Raw genomic sequence first — 22998 nt, forward strand, 5'->3', positions numbered from 1 at the left:
TGTCTATTTGTATTCCAGTGCCACAGTGGCTATTACTGTCACTTAATAGTAATTCTTTAAATAGTGTAATGTCTCCAAATCTTTTTTTGAGGATTGCATCTTCTAGATCTTTGACTTTTATATAAGTTTTAGAATCAGATTGTCAATGTCTATGCTATTTTTTTATTTCAATTGCCTTGAATCTATAGATTTGGAAAAAATGGGAATCTTAAAAATATTGAATTTTCAATTGAATATGGCATTTTTTAAAAATTTACATCATCTTTAGATTTTCTCTTAACAAAGTCTTATAATTTTTAGTATAGACTTGAATATGTCTTTCATTAAATTCCTAAGTATTTTGTGGGTTTGGGAGTGCTATTAAATTGTACAGCTTACTAATATCTTCCAATAACTTGTTGATGTTAAAATCAGTTGATTTCTGTATGTTGACCTTGTATTCTAGGATCTGTCTTATTCATTAGTCGTTGTATCTTTCTAGGTTTCGTAGGATTTTTCTACATAAAAATAATAATTTTTTGCATAATCACACAACCATGTCATCTGTGCATAAATATAAATTTATTTTTTTCTCTTCCAATCTTTATACCATGCATTTTTCCTTGCCATATTGCACTGGGTAGGAGATTTCATACAATGTTGGATAGAATAGTAAGAATAAATACCTTCACCTTGTTTTTGATATTAGGGAAAAATTGGTGTGTATGTCAATTTCAACTATCATGTATAGCCATACTAAAATAAATCATATGACATATGAAGTAACATGGAGATGGGATCTTTAGGAGTGTGGGCTATAATACAGTTCTTGGAAACCCACTGTAGTTCACTTCTTATGCTTGTAGGAGAACATTTAGAACCACAAGTGAATACTTATGAGGATTCCATGAAAATGAAGAGAAGTATAAGTGGGGTGGGTACTGGGAAAAGGAAGCCAGATGGCATACCCATTTGAGACTCTTGGTATGTGCATGCTCCAGTTACTTCCCGCATTTGTAGTTAAACACAGAAATATAAATGAGTGGTCTACCCACTGCCTCATGCTGTTAATTCTAGGAATAGTTGCAGTTGAGGCTTTCTCCAAGGCAGTCAAAGCCACCTCCAGGAACCAGTTAGTCTCTTCCTATTACCTCAGTCCTACTAGTGAAATCCACTCAGTCACAGGGGTCATAATCAACCCCATTTACAGCACCTGCCCAGTCCACTTAACAGAAGGTATAAGATTTCCTTCATCTTTGCTTTCTCAAAGTGTTGTCCTATAATTTGAAAAGCTGAGTGACATTATACTTATGCGGTCAGTGTGAGGAATTCTCCACACAAGCTGATCAGTAACTAACCCCTCTGCAAGACAATTTCATCTCTCCACAGCGTGGAAAGGAGGAGGTGTGACAAATAAGCAGCTCACTCACCTGGTAGCATTAGCTGAATTTGCAAACTAATCCTCAGCTTGGAAAGTTCCCATCATCTCAGCTCTCAAAAGCTGAGCTGACTTAGAAAGACTGCTTCTTCTTTCCAACCAGATAAGTGTTACTTGTCTTATCTCAATTTAAAGCCATTTGATTGGGAAGACTCCCCTGAATTCCCAAACCAGATCCAGTTCCCCTGAGATATATGCTTTTTCGTCACAGTGCTGGCATCGTGACAGCAAGAAGGTGGTAGTATTTCACAGTTAAGAGTGTGGCCTCCTTGGGACCCCAGCTGCCTGCCTTTGAACCCAACTCTACTAGTTATTAGCATATAATTTGGAGAAGTTTTTAACTTCTGTGTCTCAGTTGCTTCATATTTAAAATAGAGATAATGTATCTGTCTCATAGGGTTTTTTTCAAGGTAAAGTAACTTTATGTAAATTTTTATGTGAAGCGCTTGATAGTTGACATAAATATTGCCTACTGTTTATCACAGTTTTTAATTATTCATTAATTTTTACTTGGTTCATTCATTAAACGCTCAAAATTTATTAAATGCTGTGTGCCAAGCTTGCTGTAGGATATACCAGTGAACAAAATATCTGCCTTTAAGGGGCTTCTATTCTAGTCAGAAAGAAAATAACACAACTAATAAATTAAAACAATATATAGTATGTGAGAAAATGATTTTTAAAAATAGAAAGAAGAGGGCTTCACTGGTGGCGCAGTGGTTGAGAGTCCGCCTGCCGATGCAGGGGACACGGGTTCGTGCCCCGGTCCAGGAAGATCCCACATGCCGCGGAGCGGCTGCGCCCGTGAGCCATGGCCGCTGAGCCTGCGCGTCCGGAGCCTGTGCTCCGCAACGGGAGAGGCCACAACAGTGAGAGGCCCCCGTACCGCAAAAAAACACATAAACAAAAATAGAAAGAATAGAGCAGAACAAGGCAAATTGCGAGTGCTTAGAATGGATTGTAACTTTAAGTGAGTATGGTCATGGAAGGCCTCATGGAGATGTGACATCTGAGCAAAAACTTAGAACAGATTTCTGGGTGAAGATTGTTCTCACGGCAGGGCTATTGCAAAGGTTCTGAGGTCTGAGTGTGTGTGGCCTGTGCAAGACCAGGGAAGCCAAGGTGGCAGGAGAATGAGCAGGTGAAAAGATGAGGAAATGAGCTGAGGAGGTGGTGGCCTGAGCCCTTTGGGCTAGCACAAGGGCTCCAGTTTCTGCTCTCAGTGAAATGGGAGCTATTGTAGGATTTTGAGCAGAGAAATAACATGGTCTGACTTGCATTTTGAAAGCATCGCTCTTGTTCTGTTGAGAACAGGGCATGTGTAAGGGTAGCAAGACTCAAAAACAAGGAGACCTGATAGGAAACTGTAGCTGAAATCCACATGTGAGATGATAGTGGCTCAGACTATGGGTATCAGGGGAGAGGTGAAGATATAATCGGATTCTGGATACATCTCGCCACAGAGAGAACAGATTTCTTGATGGAATGTTGGCAAGGGCAGCGTAGAGAAAGAGATAACTATCTCCCTTACTCACCAGAAGATCAGTCGTGACCATGTTCGTTGTTGCTGATTGTTATTTCTTCAAGTAGGAAAATGCCTGGCACATAGTTGTCACCATTGTTCAATGGAAGAAGGAAAACAATATTCTAAGAGATTGAAGTTTAAACTAGAATTTCAATTCATTTTTAATCAAATCTTTTAAAAATTATTCTTAACCAGAGCACTCCTATCCCAGCACTTAAGAACTTGGAGAATCTCTTAGTAAACTGTAGGTTGACTGACGTAGCTGAAATCAGAGCACAGGGAGGTAGAGTATTTTAATAGATATTTTTATTGTGCAAAAAAAAGCATAGTACCCTGCATAGTACTCCTCCCCGAGGCCTGAGTCACTGTTGTTCTTCCCTGTATAGTGTTTGTGCACATCAAATACACATGGGCACTTGCAGCAGTTTGCACATACTCCTTAGATGTGTAGTATCATCACCTTGGCTATCAGCAAGTCTTGCTCTTGGAGCCACTCAATTTAAAAAGATTTTTACAAGTACCTCATCTCACACTTTCTATTGGTTTTCATTAAGTCATTGGAGAGAGAGGCACACTGACTAGGAATTTACATCTAAGATGGGACATTTGTTTAATTATTTTGCCCCTTTTTAATCCTTGTTCCTCTACAAATGTACCAACAAGTTTCAAGAAGAGATTCTGGCAGCTGAAAGTGATCTCTTGCCTTTCTCATACTTTATAACTGCTTAATAGTATCCTGCGTCAGTTCTTTAATTTTCTTCATAAGGTGATGTAATGCCTATTTGACAATAAATAGAAAATGTTACTTCATTGATTTTTTTTCTTTCCCCCCAAGTAGTAGAAGGGAATTTCCTTCCCTGTTCACACTGTGACACGGTCCTCCTGGTGACTGCAGTACACAGTTGTGCATTTCGTAGCTGGGAACAGAACAAGGGAACCCAGGTTGAACCAACACATTGGGTCTCATTAGCACTGATAGTTCAGTACTTCCTCATAGCTGATTGGGGTATTTTTTCAGTGAACTAAACACATGCCACAAATTCCACACATACAATATTTATTAAACACCTTTATTTTCCATAGATCATTTTTTTGGAATAATTCCTTAGGAAGTCAAAATTCCAGACAAGTTACAAATTTTGCTTGTACAACTAGCCAGCTGACCACAGGTTTTCTTTAAACTATTGTCCAACTCTGGTAACTGGTACAATAAGACCAATTTGAAACCCATTTGACTAATTCAAAACCAAAAGGCAGCTGTCTCGCACTGAGAAATCTGCATCTTTTAAATGATTACTTCTTTGGAAAAATAAGTATGTTCAGTAAACTCAAGAATTCTTATATCTCTTAAGAGCATTAGATAGCCTGTGTCTGATAGGACTTGCCTCCTACACCTAGATATTTTATAAAAAGAAAAAATGTTATGGGCTTAAATAGAGGAACATAAAACTGCTGTATGCAGACGTACCCAAAGCCGCCTCAAGAAAGAGGCGTCAACCATGAAATTATATTGATTAGAAGTGAAAACACCTTATTAGGTATAAGGTCATTTGGGGGGCTCACTGACTATAAATGTCTGTTCCCAGCTTCTAAAATAGCAAGAGGAAATGGAAAAACACAAAAACGATCATTGATAGGGTAAGAAGGATGTGGTGTAATAATGAAAATACAAAACAAAAACCTTGATTAAACGCAACATTGCCGTGTATCAATGGCATCGTTAGCTGTTAGGCTTCAGGACTTTTAATAGGGAATCAAAGACCAAAATGAGAATGATTTAGAATCTGTTATTCAGGAGGCAAGAAATCGGAATGATAATCATCCCAAATGAGCCAAAAATAAGGGATTAAGAAAAGGTATTTAAAAGTGAGTAAGAGTAAAATATACAAATTTAAGCCAAAACAAGCTAATACCTCATTACAATGACTTGACATTTAAGGCAAGCACACAGTTCCAAATCCAGCTCTATGAAAGTCACTTTTATTATTAATAACATCTGCTAGACACTTTCTGTGGTTGCAGGTACACTAGAAACGACTTAACTATTTTGATATCTAAATTTAACAATTTTTCCATAAACAGGAACTTTGCAGAGTGGCACATTACAGACAAGACATTTTTCTACTAAAAATCCTAAGTGATGATATCTGTCGACCCACCTACCTATTTACCTACCTACCTATTTATCTCTCCATTCAAATAACTTGCATCTCTGTACTGTGATGTATGCCCACACACCAAAAGAAATGTTCCAAACTCCCAAATCTCCTAACATCTTTGAGAATTAGGTGCATTTGCAGAAACCCTCTGCAGATCTGTGATGTGTGGGGCTTTAATGCTTTGCTCCCATGCAGTACACGGGAAGTAAATCAAACATTTCAAGTACCGGACATTAATAATACCCCCATCCTCAAAGGAGGACCCACTCCTAATGGAAAGATTATTCTCCAAACCTCATCAGCCATGCCAGCCTCAAGGAGACTCGCTCTCCCACCTGAACCTGCAGCAATTTCTTCCTCCACTGCTCTTGCCAGACATTAGCTGTTGCCATTCTCCACAAAGGGACATTAATAGTCTTGAAGGCAATATGCTGTGTTTTGTTCTTGCTTCCTTGTCCCCTCCCTTGTTGTTCATTAACTTATATCTGCCCTCTAGGAATATAACTAAGTAATCATCTAAGGTCAGGTAGAAAGCTCTTGCAGCTTCACAGATAAAGAATAGAGGGAAAAGATTTCTTTCTTTTTTTTTTAAAAAAACATCCTTGCTTTCCTTTCTTTAAAAAATTTTATTTATTTATTTATTTATTTTGGCTGCGTTGGGTCTTCGTTTCTGTGTGGGGGCTTTCTCTAGTTGCGGTGAGCTGGGGCCACTCTTCATCGCGGTGCGCGGGCCTCGCGCTGTCGCGGCCTCTCTTGTCGCGGAGCACAGGCTCCAGACGCGCAGGCTCAGTAGTTGTGGCTCACGGGCCTAGTCGCTCCGCGGCATGTGGGACCCTCCCAGACCAGGGCTCGAACCCGTGTCCCCTGCATTGGCAGTCAGATTCTCAACCACTGCGCCACCAGGGAAGCCCAGAGGGAAAAGATTTTTTTAAGTCAATTATTAAAACCAAGATAACTCATTCTTCATGAACCAGAGATCAGCTACTCCAAATGTCCTTGGTGTTGGTGATCGTCAATGTCATATAATACATTTGAACTCATTCTGGATTCAAAGTCCACTTTCTCACCTCTTAAAGTGTACCGTCTATTGACAGAAAACATGCACGAGGTTAGCAGAGATGACAAAACATGTTGAAATAACACATAAACAGCTTGTCCTCTGCATCGTGCCACATGGTGCCCTTTAGTGCTTAAAGGAGAGAGAACCTTTCTTTGTTTCTTGGAGGGAATGTTAGCTAAATTCAAGTATATAATATATCCAAGCAAAAAAATACTTGTCTGGAATTAGAGATCCTATTCTGCAAGAAAACTAGACTCTTAAGTGAATTTCAGGGTTACTTAAAAGGTTAAGACTAAATTTTCTGAATATATTTACAAAATAGGGAAAATAAAGATCTGCTGTGAGAGCAGCATGCTGGGGTATACAAGCCATAGGTAGCCCTCCCAGCCATTCTGCAGATTCATGCACCTTGAGGCTGAGTCATTCTTGCAAAATACCGTATAGGAATTTTCACTTCCTCTGTCAACCAGCAAAGAACCTTTGGGCAAGTTGAACAGAAAACTACTTTTCTAACTCCTGTGTTGTATTAGATATTGGATTCAGTGTTCCCTTTTGAAAAAGCCTTATTTGACCCCTAGCCATGACACACTCCGTCCCAATTTAAAGTCTCTCTTATACACTGAAAAGAAGATGCTGTGAGATATTCAGATGCCTATTGTCTGGGCTGTAATGACTATGATTCAGCTAAGGTTTGCTGAGGATATTGACATTCTTGGAGGAAGGGCACTGAAGCGCACTGCACAGGCCTCTGGGGAATCTCAGTCCTTTCCTTATGCAAAGATACTCTCAGATACTTCAGAACTGTGGTAATATTATGCTTTAGAAGGTGAGGAAAGTGCTTTTTTCCCCTCCAGGTGGGACAACGAATACAACTTCTTGACCACTGTAACAGCTTTTTCAGAGTTTCTAAAGATCAAGTCCACAAACATTTTATTTGCCCTGAAATTTTCCTATTGAGAGAAATTAATCATGCTGCCCTGTTCCTTAAACTTCCACTTACCTTCAGGTTTCTCCCCTAGTCACATTTCTCTAACGAGCACAGATTTCCTTTTAAACTTGCAAAAATAAGATGCAGACCATATTAATGATTGGGCAGCTTCCTGCACTGGTGTTTATTTTATGGTAACTCATATTGCAGAATATGCCTTTTAAATGAGCATAATTTATGTAACAAAAGTATAGCAAAAGTCATCTAACTCCTTGCTACTCAAAGCTTGGTTGTATGCCCAGTGACTGTTGAAAGCATTGGTAGCTGACCAGGTCAACAAGGATTCAAGAGTCTGGGTAGGAGGCTAGCTTTCAGAGCTAGAGCAAAAGGCCAGATCTGAAAGATTCAAACTACATTTAAAAAACTGAAAGTTTTAGGGCTTCCCTGGTGGCGCAGTGGTTGAGAGTCCGCCTGCTGATGCAGGGGACGCGGGTTCGTGCCCCGGTCCGGGAAGATCCCACATGCCGCGGAGCGGCTGGGCCCGTGAGCCATGGCCGCTGAGCCTGCACGTCCGGAGCCTGTGCGCCACAACGGGAGAGGCCACAACAGTGAGAGGCCCACGTACCACAAAAAAAAATGAAAGTTTTACTGGAGATGACATTGTCAACCAGTGTATTCCCACCCAGAAATTATATTCCCAAGGATATTTTCTAAGTATTGGTTCTTTTCTTTTTTTAATCATCAAAGCTTTTCCAGTGCTGCTATGCCTGAAGAAAATATATATGTACTTTGCAAACACTTTTTTTTTTTTTTTTTTTTTTTTGCGGTACGCGGGCCGCTCACTGTTGTGGCCTCTCCCGTTGCAGAGCACAGGCTCCAGACGCGCAGGCTCAGCGGCCATGGCTCACGGGCCCAGCTGCTCCGCGGCATGTGGGATCTTCCCGGACCGGGGCACGAACCCGCGTCCCCTGCATCGGCAGGCGGACTCTCAACCACTGCGCCACCAGGGAAGCCCTGCAAACACTTTTTTAAAATTATGTATGTCCCCTAGATAGTCTCCATACCTCTAATAGTATTTCTCTTTTGAGTATAGGCTAAGAATATTTTTTTCTTCTCAGTTTGAGAGATTTAAGGAAAAGAAAATCTAATATCACTTTTAATCATTATTTAACCTTAAAAACTGCAGTATTGTCACCTAGAGTTAAGATTCCCACTATGTTTTCTCCTTTAAGTAGTGTGCCTTGTCTCTTGCGTTGTAGCAACTGTTTCCTATTTTGGCCAAGCCCACAAGCACCTGTAAAGGGACCCTACCTTCTTATAGCAGCTCCTGGAAGATTTCCTTCTTCTCTATCCCTTACCCACCCCCCCCCCGCCCCGTCTCTCTCCACCATAAAGGATTCTTTTCAGTCTCATAAGTTCACCTACCCATGCTAGAAAATAAAAGAATAAGTGCTATCTGGAGCCTTGCAAAATGATGAAAGTCTCTATTCCAAAGATTTTTCTAACACGAGTTTTCTCACTCCACGTGAACCCTAGCTTTACATTTCTTGCCCCACCTAACACAAAGGAGATTCACCTTTAGTTCGTCTCAGTGGCCGATTGCCAGGTATGCTGTATCCAGCTTGAGAACTGAGCCCTCAGGGGAGAGCTCAGATTGAAAGACCAACTGTAAGAACCTGCCGTGTGCCTTTGGCATGTGACTGAGCACGTAAGACCCTCTATGCAGCCAACTTGAGGATATGCTGGTTCTGATGCATACATGAAAGAAAATCTAGGGCTGAGTAGTGGGTGTGTGTTTCTAAACGTCTGTGTGGGAGGCATGTCTCTGAGTCTAGTCAGTTCTACCCCTGAACTGTGTTTCCTATCTGTCTTCAGCTGTGACAATAGAGATAGAGAGTAGGAGTTCAGATCTTTATCCATCCACTGGTACTTGAAATGTAACAGTGCCCTTAACAGTTGATTTCCTATTCTAGAATCTAACTTTCCGAGCTGATTGTGTCCTACATGGGATTAACGTAGCGTCCTGCCTAACTGACTCAAGTACAAACTGTATATTTAATTGTACTTTTATTCATTTTCGGTCTGGCTCCTATAAAATAGATTTTAAAAATTTAATGGTAAAACTCATTTTTTTCTAATATAGTCAAATGTCATACCACAAAATTTTACTGAATTACCATCCAAATTCCTTTCTTCCCTGGGAGGAACATCTAGAACTATAAAGCAAGGAAATTATAGCTCTTGTAATTCACTATAGCTCTCTAATATACATACAGCACAGAAAATACATGACTTAATATCTTGTCACATTAAACCAAGAAGAGCTTAAATGGGCAAGATGTGGAGGTTAACGAGCTTCTTTGTACTTTCTGTTAATCTCTGATGCTTCTCTTCTGGTCCCTCTGTATCTGCACAGAAGTTTTTCTTTTATAATTTAAGTAAAAACCTTTGTGAATTAAGGGCCATATCTTCAAATGTTCCATATGAAGAGATGACTAGTGTCAACATCTGATTCCTTCCTACTCATAGCTGACACATCTCTACACCTAAGCATCTAAAATGTTCTAGGCTGAAATCATTACCTAGTGGACCACTTGGGAGTGAGACTGGAAATCTCCTCATCTCTTTTAATTAATAACTCACCCATTTTGACTCTTCCTTTTTTTTCTATCCTTCATCTTCTTGGCTTAGATATCACCTTGTATATTCAATCCATTCTGTTTTATTTTTATGGTTCCTCTGTTTTAATAAGCTGTACTCACATTACAAAAATATGATTTAGTACCAATTTTCTTGGGAAAATAAATACTATTTAGAATATATTGGGATGAAACAGGCTCTTCTGAGTTTGCCTGGAAACTATTCCTATGGGCAAATGAATTCAAAGATTCAATATCGAATTACAAATACAATGTAGAAATGTAAACGACATGTAAGTTCAGGCATGCTAAGTGATTTTTCTGGCCCTATTGCTCTTACAGAGGAAATATCACTCCTGAAATATCCCATCACCGATTAAGGACATGATCAGAGTTATATTAACCCCAACACTTCATTCAGGGAGTATGGCTTCAAGAATTCTAATTGCATCCATCAATTCTTCATTTATAAAGTGTCTATTAAGCATCTATCAATATGGCTGCCAGTTCGAAACAAAAAACATGAGCTCAGCCCTGCTTACTTTTGCAAACCCCAGTCTCCCCATCCCCTATAAAAGGGGGAGACATAATAGAATCTCTTGAGTGGACAATGACTGAATATGTAGTTTGGATAAATCTCTTCAGGCAATTCTGATACACCCATCCATGCCCATTTGAGAAGCCCTGTTCTATATCCTTTCTGTTGGAAATTTCATTTACTCCCATGGCTTCAAATAACTTTAATATGCAAATAACCCTCAAGTCTATACTTTAACATAGTTTTCTCCCCTGAACCCCCAAACCTTCTGCTTCTAGATTGCCTCCTTTAAAGTGGTCCCTCACGTAAAATTTCTTCAAAATCAAACTCAGGTTCAGCTGCCCTGTATATTGAACTTTGCCTAGGTTTCTACTTCATTTGATATCACTGTGCACATAGCTGCTGATATTGGAAACTTAAAGGCATTATTGTCTCTTCCCTTTGCTGTGTCTTAGAACGTGACATCTTATCTGTCTGAGAGTCTAGTTAGTTCTTTACCCACAGTGTATCTCGAAACTGTCCCATGTTCTTGGTCTCCACTGCCATTCCCTAGAGACAAAACCTTTACTGACTGGTATTTAAACAACTGCCAATGTCCAATTGCAATTCCATCCCTGGTACAGTTCTTCCGTTATTATTCTAAAGCAGAAATCAGATCACTTCAGTCCTTTCCTTGAAAACTTCGAAGGTATCTTCATCACCTACCAGATTAAACTATTATAATGGAGGATATAACACTCTGCAGATCCTAACTTTATTTCATAATCTGCCACTTTCTCTCTCCCTTGAACTTGAAGCACAGAAAATTTCTGATTTCTAAAGAACATTTGTCCTCCAGTGCCTCTGCATATTTGAAGCTGCTCCATTTCGTAGGACATAATATATAAATTGAGAATAGCAGTTGTTATCTTACAGATTTGTTAGAGGGTTATTAAGTGAGATGTTTCTGAAGCCCTGAATACATATCCTAGTACAAAATTAATGTTCAATAAGTGGTAGCTATTTAATGCTGTTTGTTTTTACCTGACAGTTTTAATTTAGCATTATATTGTGAATATTTCTCCATGCTATCAAATAGTTTTTGAAAATATGATTATAAACTGCTGCATAGTAATAAATAATATGGATACACCTTAATTTATTATGCCAAGTCCCTATCGGTGAACATTTATATTGTTTTCAACTCTTTACTCTTATAAATAACACTATAATAAACATCATAATACATAAATCTTTGAGAACACCTCCAAATATTTTCCTAGGATAAATTACTGGAAGTAGAACAGTTTAAGACTCTAGAAACTTATTGTCAAACTACTCTCCAGAGAGGTAACAACGGATGTTGCCACTAGCAGTATCTGAGAGCTCCTTCATTTGCACCCTTCCAAATGTACCTAGGATATTCTTTCTCCCTCTCTTTACTAGTATAATGGTATCTTGTTTGTTTTTGTTACAACAACCAAATAGTCCTCCATATTTAATCCATTAGGCTCTTTTAGTAGCAGAGAGGAGAGAAACCCATTTGTCTCAAAGAATCTTGGAAGGTTTTATCGACCTGTCTTTTGGACTCAGGGGAGTAGACTCTGTACATTTCAAGCTTTGTCCAAAGGGTTGCCTGACCTTTATTTAACCACATCTTAAATTAATCACCCCTTCTATCCTACCAATCCCCAATCACCAACAACTAAATATAAAAGCCAGACCCCTCATATTAGAGCATTTTATGATTCCTTGACATTCATCCCTCATGCCATGCCCTCAAAATATAAAAATTCATATCCCATGATAAATGGCAGGGTAATTATTAGGAGTAATAGAAGGGATGAGACTACTTAACCTCAAAATTGTGAGCTGAATCAAGGTTCTATTTGAATCCCTGGTATAAATGGTTGCTATCCAGCATCAAGGATCAGTTAAACACCAAAAATTACATAAATCCTACCTATCCACTGGCAAAAGAGATAAAGGCAAAATTATTTGATATTTGATATACTGTTTGCTAGCTAAGGAAATGTAGGATGATATAAGGCCACATAGTTCAACAGGATTATGTTTATCTTATAGTCGTTGTCTCCCCAGATACTGTAAATCACTCAAAAAATATTGAATAAAAGAAGGAAAGAAAAAATATATATATAAACCAGATTTGACTCTCAACTACTTTCACTTAAGCTGGGAGTCTTATAGCAGCTCTCAAAATTCTGATTAAACCTCCTCTCAACATGTTTAGTTTGCATTATTGGATTGATAATAGATAAACATGGTTTCTAATTTCATTATTAGCCACTTATATATTCTTTTGTGAAATACCATAGCATGATATTCTTTAATATGCTATGACATATGTTACATGTATCCTTTGAGCCAGCACATCTGCTTGTGGTAACTTAACCTCAGGAAATAAATGAAGAATTCCAGAAATAGAAAATGTATTAAATATTTATTCCAGTGTGTTCTTACAAGCAAGAAAGGGGGGGAAAGGAAACAGTTCATATATCCAAACATATGGAATTAATTAAATACAATGTAGAACATCTACACTTGAATACTATCCAGCCATTGAAACTGATGTTATAAAAGTTTCTGTGTGCTTAAATATTTTATTTTTAATATATTAAGTGAAAACATTAGGTCACATGACTATACATGGAATGATGTCCTATCTCCCTGTTCTCTCTTGAACCTGTCATCAACCATTTCACCAAACGATATGAAGGTTACTAAAGACCTCTGTGTTGTGAAATCCAGTGCTTAGTTCCCAATCCTCTTCTTACTTGACCTATTGGCATCATTTGACCTAGATGACTGCACCCTCGTCCTTGAAACAGATTCAGAACTTGACTTCAGGAGAACCATGTGTTCTTGGTTCTCTTTCTTCAATGATGCCTCTTCCTTAGCCTCCTTTGTTAACTTCATTTAATATGTCACATCTTAAAATGAGTTCCCAGTCCTCAGTCCTTGATTCTTTCTACTGTCTTTACTCACCACCCCTGGGTGATTCCATCCAGTCTTCATGGCTTTAAACACCATCTATAAAAACTGATGTTGCCCAGATTTCTATGCTAGCCTGGACCTCTACTCTGAACTCCAGACTCTGCAGTTGGCTGCCTATTTGATGTTACCAGTTAAATATTTAAAAACCAGTTTTGATTAAACTTAAAAAATGAACTCCTGATGTTTTACCCTCAAACCTATTGCTCCCACAATCTTTACCATATTAAACAACGGCAACTCTATTTTTCAAGTTGAGTGATGATAATAATGAGTGAGGTGGGTTGGGGACCTTGGGGATGGGAGAGGGAGGGTTGAAAAGTGAAAAGATTTAAATATTTCTTTCTCCCAGTTTTCTTCCAAATATGTTTGAATATTAGGCAGATATCCATAAGCTTAAATTTAGGCCTCTATAGCACCCACTTCTATGATATTAACTGTCAGTATTTCTCAACAAAAGTAATTCCTGAATTAACATAAAAATGATGTGAGTTACAAAATTACAGTTTCAAAATATTCTTATTTACAGTAAAAATTCTACCCATTGGTGAAATGTTAGATGCATTCTGTTTCACTTCAGGAACAAGATGAGGATGTCCATTATTGCCCTATCTAATTCAGCATACTGGAGTTCCTAAACAGCATGGTAAGACAAGAAAAAAGGAATAAAAATATAAGAATTGGAGTGTAAGAAACAAAACTATTTTTCATGGATGTCTTGCCTACATTCAAAACCCCAAATTATCTACAGAAAAATTATCTGAATTAATAAGAGACTGACAATTTTGCTGAATGAAAGATCAATAAGTGGCAAAAAAAAAATCAGTTGCATTTCTAGAATAGGGATAGAAAATATAATTTTACAAAATGGATAAACAGACTAAATATCCTAAAGATATTAGTTCTTCCTAATTCTACCTAAACATTCAATGCAGTTTCAGCCATAATCTCAACAAAAATTTTAAAATTTATATGGAAGAAGAATGGCCAAGAAAAACAATATTATTGAAAAGGATGCATATAATGGATTAAAGACTTACATATAAAGGCAAAACTTTAAAACATTTTGAAACAATAAAGAATATTCGTTTTATGCTTTTGAGAAAGGGAAAGATTTATTCAATAAACATGTAAGCCACAAAGGAAAAGACCAATAAAATTAACTATAATAAAATTAAGAACTTCTGGTTCTCAAAAGAGACATTAAAGAAAGTTTTAAATATACAGCTTAGGAGAAGGTATTTACAACATAACCACCAAAATGTTCATTTCCAGAACATACAACTCCCACAAATTAAGAAAATAAAAACAAAATAATACCACCAAATGGGTAACACATATGAAAAAATATTTCACACAGGAGGACACAAGAATGAAAAGATGCTCAAACTCATTAGCAATCAGACCTGAAAACTAAAAATAAACACAATGGATACCATCTTGCATACACTAGGCTCCAAAAAAATTAAACTAATGACATAGCTAAGAGTTGGTGGGCATGAGAAGCAAGAGAAACTCTTAAACACTGCTCTTGGGAGAGTAAATTGATACAAAATTATGGAATTCTCTAATAAAGTTAAAATGCACATACCCTGTCACCCAGTATTACCAGTCCTAGATAATATATCTTAGAGAAACTTTTGTACATGTGTACCAGGAGACATGAATAAGAATATTCATAATGACTTTATTTTCAACAGTAAACTATATGTAACACATGTCCATCAAAGGAGGATTAATAAATAATTGTGAAATATTCATATGATAAAACACTCTATGACAGTGAAAGTAAATGAACAGTTCTATGCAGCAATATGGATGAATCTCAGAACATTGATTGAAAAGCAAGTCATGCTAGGGCACATACAGCATGATACCACTCATAAAAATGTTCAAAAACTGGCAATATTAAAAAATATGTGGTTTAAAGTTAAAATCAAATCTATGGAGAAAAGCAAGGGAATGAAACACAACTTAGAGTAGTGTTTGTCTCTGGTGAATATTGGGGGACATTGCCAGGGATGGTTTGGAGAGAGACTTCACTGTAAGGATAATGGTCTATTTAAGATGTTGTGGATTCCAGGTGTTCACTTGTGATTCTTGATAACTTACCTAAACATTGCATATATTCTCCTATATATACTATATATGTTAGAACTTTTGGTCTCAAGTTTGGCCAAAGTTTACTATGTTTTGTTGTAGCAATCAATTACTACCTAAATGTCCTGTTGATTATATCCTCAGGCAAGAGGAAGCTTAGGATATAGTTAGGGTGGTCCACTTACCTGTATCCTCATTCCCAACCCCTCATCTTCTCAAAGTGCTAGGTGAGAATGTCATGCCAGGTACCTTCCACTTGCCTCTCCCCCTTCTCTGCTCTGCTCCCTGCCATGGGAGGGGGACCCATACAGGCCACGGGAATGACCTTCCATTCCCTTTGATTTCTGGTTGGTTCAGGTCGCTGGAGAGCCCTAAAATGTGATTGGATGGAGGGAGGACAGTGAGATCAAGGTATTCATCACCCTCATTCTTTACCACCAAAATTGTCTCCAGCTGACTGATGCCTGGGATTAAATGTCACTGCTTTTCTCAAGGCTGTCAACCTTACATGACTTCTTCTAGGTTCTGATAAGTTCCTCATCCCTTCAGACCTAGAGGGTCTACTAGTCAACCTCATATTAAACTGTGCCAGATACGTGGTTCCAGAAACCTATACCTCTGTGAGTAGCCCCTTTGTAATTAAACCCTTGTGAGGTATTCTGAGTGTGGCATCTAATTCTTGTTGGGACCTTGCCTAATATAAATGGAGAGGGATGGAAAGAAAATTAGGGAAAATCACATATAAAAAGATTTTTTTTAAGTATTTGGGGAGCAATGAATAGTTTTTGTTTAGAACCTGAAAACGATATTAACTTTTTTTTTTAATGGGGAAAATAAAAAGAATGATAGGGATCTTAATTCAGAGCCATTTGTTCACTTATTCAACAGGGAAGTGACATGTTGAACAGTGTTAGAGGAAGACGATTCTGGTAGCTTTATGTAGGATAAACTGTGGAGCAAGGTCCTGGAAGGAAGAAGTCCCTGACTTAGCAGGCCAGTAGGAGCTGGCTTAGTGAAATCAATCTTAGAGTGCATATTTGAGGAGCTATCCAGTCAGGTCCCTTTATACACCTAGTCCCACATCGCGGCTGCTCTCGTCTGGCGTGCCTCGTCTATGAAATAAATTCTGTCTGGATGTCAGGCAAAGGGATAACATGACATGAAAGAAGAGGAATTTAGTTACACAGCTCTTTTTTGCTGCCAATAATATTTTAATTTGTATCCTTATCACCGCTAATTGTTATCACCCTGTTCAAGGCCTTTAGCAGCATTTCATATTCCACTGTAGGTGTGTTTTGAGCCTTTATTGTACCAACACAAATACTCATTAGTGTTTTGCTCTGCAACCTTTTAAACTGAGTCTTTTATATTGTTACTTTGCCCACAGTGGACTCTGAAATGTCTCTCTGTTTAGCACCATCTGCAGATTTAATTAATGTGCTGTTTTGCTCATCTTCTAGATGATTAATAAAGACGTTGAATAGAATCGAGCTTAATACCATAACATGTGGCACCCAGTAGCCACTTCCTGCTAAATGAACTCAAATGCAGTTTGCTTTTATACCTGCTCATGGCTGTTTGTGATATTCTTAATCCATCTAAAAAGTGTTTTTCTTGAATCATATTCGGATTTGCAAATCTGAATTGGAAGTTTCCCTTAGAAGAAATAACTCACCTGTGGATTGCATTACCTGCACATTACCAACCTAGCCCAATGCTGTGTGCAAGTCAGTTTAATGTAGATTTTTATGATGATGAAACCTACCTTTTTCTAACACATTTGAGAGTCTCTAAATGTTCTTTCAGTTGCTTTATAATTTGGCCTTTTCAACAACCAGTGACTTTTTATAAAGCAGGTAGGTTCTATATTTCTCATGAGGAACTTGACACTCTGAAATTAATTTACAGAAAGCTAATGATAGTTCCAGCTTTAGGATTCTGGAATTCATACTTGCTGATGCCTAATTTGACATTCTAACTGGTTGAAATGTGCTGCCTCAAGTTTAAGTCATTAGCAGCTTGGGGGAAGAATTCCTGCTACCATATCTTCAACTCAGTGTTTGGGAGCAAGAGTTAGATTTTATAAAGGCCCAGCAACATAAATTTTAATTTTTCTCAACACTTCTGTGGTGTTTCTTACTGATTCTTAGCCACATATTAAAGGCGAATAAATGAGAAAAGGTAGATCTTGTAAATATCCTCCTATAAGCAGCATATATCAATGCTTGTAGATAAGCCCATAGATAAGATTATCTTTCTGTTCGCTTAACAGAATGTACATGGTAGTTCAGAGTCAGCTAAGTTAAGGGCTAAGTTATTAATGCCAGTTTATTACTTATGAGTGGGTTGTTCCAGCTGATTTTCTGCTTCATAGGAGAGGATTACTAGCCTCCCTTAGGCTAGGTCCTCTCCCTTCTGCTGCTCAATGATCAACCCCCTGAATTCATCCCAAGGCTACTCAGACCTCTGGCCTCTATTAGCCGGCACTCAGTTTCCTCTACAAGGGGAAATGCCAGGAGCTGACAGCATATTCTTCACTTGCTCTTGCCTCTAGGATGATTGGCAGTGGAGGGTTTCTCAGCTTAGCAGTACTGCTGATTTCCACCTCACTGTGGGGCTCCTTTGTGCATGAGGCTGTCAGGAACTCCTGGACATGGGTATGTGAAAGACTTCTCTGAGCCCAGCTCAAAAATCATGATAAAGAGGTGGATGTAGAATCAGAGCCATAAGGAGCAAAGCTGAGTATTTCTTCAGTTCCTGTCTCTGGCTAGTTCTTTGCACACTATTACAATCAATTGTATGACCCTTGGGCAAATTATGCACCTTTAGTTTTTCTCACCTATAAGGAAAATAATAAAAGTAGAAACTTCAGTTGACACAAAATGTGTAATGTACCAGAAAAGTAAAATGCATAAATGCGTATTCTTGCATGCTAGCTCTCCTTTCTGTCTCATAAGCCGTTGCAACTCTCTACTAAAATTAGTCACCAAATTGTTATATTATAAAGGCACGCACCTTCTTAAAGGAGAAATTAGTGTAGCACAGCATATAAGCAAACAATAATTTTTGGTGAAGTTTTTATATACCTTTGAATAATACGCAGAAAATGAAGCATGCTTTTTTAGCTTTATGTTAATAAACTTTTAAATGAAAGTCATTATTAACCAAAGATAAAAATAGAAAGAAAATGTCCCAAGCCAATTGTTTAAGGTACAAGGTAGGGTTTGGTGTATAAATCATACCACTTACCTCTCCCACTTAGTCCAAGTCTTCATCACAGGTTCTATACGAGAAAATTGAATCAAATGTGGGTCAGACTTCAGCTAGATTGATGGTAAAGCTTGATTGGACAATGCATCAGAGACTTGAGGCCAAAATGAGATCTCCTTCTTCTACAAGGATGGCCAGGTCCACTTAGTCAACCTGATTTGCTTTATCAACTGGATATCGGAAGAGATAGGTGAGCCACTGTACCTGAGGAGAGGTGGTTTCCTCTGTGGGGTGGGGTAAGAACAGGTAGGGAAAAGGGGAGTCAGTGAAGGAAAAAGGGGAAAAAAATGGTGGCAACTTCTTCCACCAGAACTTCTGAGGACGCTGTTGTCTCTTAGAGATACAGGGCTAGGTGGCCAATGATCATCCTTACATTATCACAGTCACATACTTGCTGATGCCTACAGTCATAGATATGATGCATTTGCCACAGTCATAGATATGATGCATTTGCTTGATTGATACAGTCATAGATATGATGCATTTGCTTGATTGATACAGTTGGGGTCAGAGCTGTTCTTGGACAAATTGGGATTTTTCTGCCAGTAAGAACATTTAATGGAGAAACCCGTCTTTTATTTAAAATTCTCTAAGATATTCAGTCTCATGAGTTAATAAGGAAGAGTGAATAATAAGTTATTTAGCATCAACTTTATACCTGCACTTTACATATATTATCTCATTCTCTTCCTATCCAAATCGTATGACAGATACTGTCACAAATATTTTGCTGATGAGGAACCCAACACCAAGGCAGTGATCAAGGTCATGTAGATGGAAAGAGGCGGAGACAGGATTGAGGTCCAGCTATGGCTGGTCTCAAAGCTGTTAGAGCAGACTGTTTATGTCCAGTTGGTGAAAACAAAAACAGACACATTCACATGCTTATAATGTATAATCAACCAAACTGTGGAACTGGGAAATATAGTCTGGCTGAAAGAATCCCATTCATTTTCCAGCAAGTATTTCCCTGGTGTATCTGCCATTTCATGGCGTTTCTCTGTGCTCATTTCAAATTATTATTTTTTAAAATCAGAGCTCACCATCTTTGTCAGGTATTATCTGATGGCACTGAGTACCACCCACACCCTTCTAAGCTCTCCCATGAAGGAGCTAAAACCCAGGAAATTACATTCCCCAAACTCAGTGTAACTGAGGGCAGGTGTGAGTGAAGACTGAGTGTACAGGGCTTCCAGGCTTCCTCCTGAATACAAGCCAGGCCAACGCTGTAGACAGACAGGCTCATCTGTTTCCTTGGGACTTCTGCCCTTCTGGATACTCTGAAAGCCTGCAGAGCCCTCTCTTTTCTTTCTTCCTTTTAGCTCTTCGAATGCTTGTGTAAACCTCTAATTTTCTATATTAAATTTGTTCCTGCTTTTAAAAAAAATCTATCCTAGGGGCTGTCAAATGAGAGCACACAGGACAGTTCTGAATTCTGGCTCATGGTCTGTTTTTGTAAATGCAGGTTTACAAGGACCCAGGTACACCTACTGATTTATGTGTTGTCTGTGGCTGGTTTTCCTCTGCAATGTCAGAGTTGAGTAGTTGCAACAAGAGACCAAAGGACCCATAAGGTAGATAGAATAATGGCCTCCAAAGATATCCTTGTCCTAATTCTAGGAATTTATGAATGTTCATTTACATGGCGAAAGGGACTTTGCAGATGTGATTAAATTAAGGATTTGAGATGGGAAAATCATCCCGGATTATCTGGGTGAGCCCAGTATCAGGGTCAGGAAAGGAGAGGTTTAAAGATTCTATGCTGCTGGCTCCAGAGGGAAGAAGGGGCCATAATCTATGGAATGTAGGTGGTCTTGGAGCTGGAAAATGTAAGGAAACATATTCTCCCCTAAAGCCTCTAAAAGGAGCACAGCCTTGCCAACACTTTGATTGTAGGACTCTGACTTCCAGAACCGTGAAATACAAATTTGTGTTGTTTTCAGCCACTACGTTTGTGGTAATTTATTATAGCAGCACTAGGAAACTAATGCAGTTAAGTGTAAAGCCTAAAATATTTACTATCTGGCCCGTACAGAGTAAGTTTGCTAACTCCATTTCTGCTAAACACAAGTGGCCCTGATTAGTGATAGAATCTTATTTTCTGGGTCAATGAACAAACAAGGTTCTCACTGGGCAAAGACTGCCATGTCCTTTATCTAAAGACCTGCATATTGTCATTAGTAATAATTACCCAGATCTCACTGGAAAAGCACTTTAAAAAAATCTTTTGTTCCTATCTTCTCTTAATTTTATATGAACCTTTAAAAAATGTTAGTCTTTATCACATTGATTTTTAGGAAATATATATATTCTGGATAGTAATTGTCTATGATACATGTTCCAAATAATTCTTTTTCTTGTGTTTAACATTGTATTTTTATGTAGATGAGTTTATAATTGTTACGAAGGAAAATGTATCAGTCTTGTGTTTTAAGAAACTATTTCTCTTCCTAAGGTCATAATATTTTCCGATAATTCTAATATTTAAAATTTTTTTTCATGTTTAGATCTTTAATATAACAGAAAAACATTTTATAAAGCATTTTTTATTGAGATAACACTTTTCTCCAAGGGAGAAATAAATTGACCATTCATTGAAAATTCGGTTACTGCAACATTGATATGAAATGCCAATTTTGTCAATCTCACTGGGGAAGCATTTTGAAAAAAGTATCTGTTTTTTCCATTGACTGTTCAACATACGTATTCTTCATCCCTCTTACATCTGCCCAGTTACCACATTTTCCTTATGGGGCTTCTCCAATCCCACCATTTTCCTTCCATTCTAATGCATTTAGATGATCTTTCTTGCTCATGACCTTGGTCAGGCCTCTCCCACCATTTGCTTCCATTTTCTCTTAGCATAAAAGTCTGATACTTCACTGACCACACAGTATGACTTTCAATTATTTCCCTCTCCTTCGTCTCCTTCCTGCACCTTTTGTTATCCGTCATGTTGCTTCCTGTTTAACTTTTCTGGTCATTATTCCAAATGCTTCACAATTTCCAAAAAAGCCTATAGTATACAATTTAGAATAGCACACACCTCTCCCTCTCTGATCATTCGTTTCCCGCTAACACTCTCTATTGACCACCAAAAAGGAAGTGCTTGGGTGACATATCTTTGAATTATACAGGACAGCTTGGCAGCTACCAAAAATTTTCTCCGCACAGATTGATCGTCTAGACGATTCTAAAAACTCATCTGTCCCCAGTGACTTAATTTGCTTGATAGTAAATCCATTGTAATCTACTCAGATAACAACTTGCTATTTATATCAAACTTGTATCCAATTCTGAGATGTTAAATATAGGATCCTCCACATATCCTGACACTCATTTCTAATAAAACATGGCGTACGTGGGAATGAACGTTTAAGTTTATAGAGAACCAGCTGCAGGGCAAAAGGGTTTAAAGCACCAGGTCATAAGAAAGCCACAAGAAAGGCCTCTATTTCTAAACTCAATAGAGAATTAAAATTTTTCAGAGCTAGGAAAGACCTTACAGATCATCATCCACTGCAATCCTTCTTATCCTAGAAATGAGGGAACTGACCCAATTTGAGAACCCAGATGACTCGTTCAAAGTCCCACAGCCAACCAGGGCAGAGAGTCAAGCTGGAACCCCAGGTTTCTGACTTCAGCCTGCAGGTCAGGGCTCTTCCTACCATACCCTGAAACAGCACCAGAGCATCCGCTATGGACACCAATGGTTCCATCCATTTTCTCAAAACAAACTTACTACATTTAGAAGATCAGAAAAACACATTGTACTATATCCACTAAACAAGCAGCCCTGAATGTTGATAAGTACGTTTGTGTGTGAAAGTGTGTCTGTTGGAGGGGTTGACAGAATGACCACTGCAAATAACCTGAGTAGTGGACTTTAGAATATGAGGAAAAAAGGATCTTTGTTTTATCAAAAGAAAAGTCATTCCAGAAAATTTTCTAAATCCAATGTTACGGATAAGTAGCCTAAGTTGGGGATGTTACAGAGGATAAATTGGACCAGGGTTGTCTCGTTGCTGTTGATTTTCTATTTATCTCAAGAGTCTTTGCAAAGAGACATGTTTCATTCTGAACAAGTGTCAGTGACATTAATTAAGAAAAAGTAGTGGGGAAAGGGAACTACAGTGGTGTGTTAACTTGTCACTGGTTCTCTAGTACCTTAAGCACTTTATCTGACGAGCTCCTTTTCCTTCTAACTTAGATGAAAGTTTACAGTCTAACAACAGACAGGGATTGCCAACATAAGGAAACATAACTTCATTTTGAAGACTATCTGTAAAAACTCACGACTGTTATGTTTAACATTTGACTAAATTTTGACCACATATAGCATAAACTACCATTCAGATGTTTCCGTATACT

The sequence above is a fragment of the Leucopleurus acutus genome (genome assembly GCF_964270905.1).
Source record: "Leucopleurus acutus genome assembly, chromosome: 1".
Taxonomy (NCBI): Eukaryota; Metazoa; Chordata; class Mammalia; order Artiodactyla; family Delphinidae; genus Leucopleurus; species Leucopleurus acutus.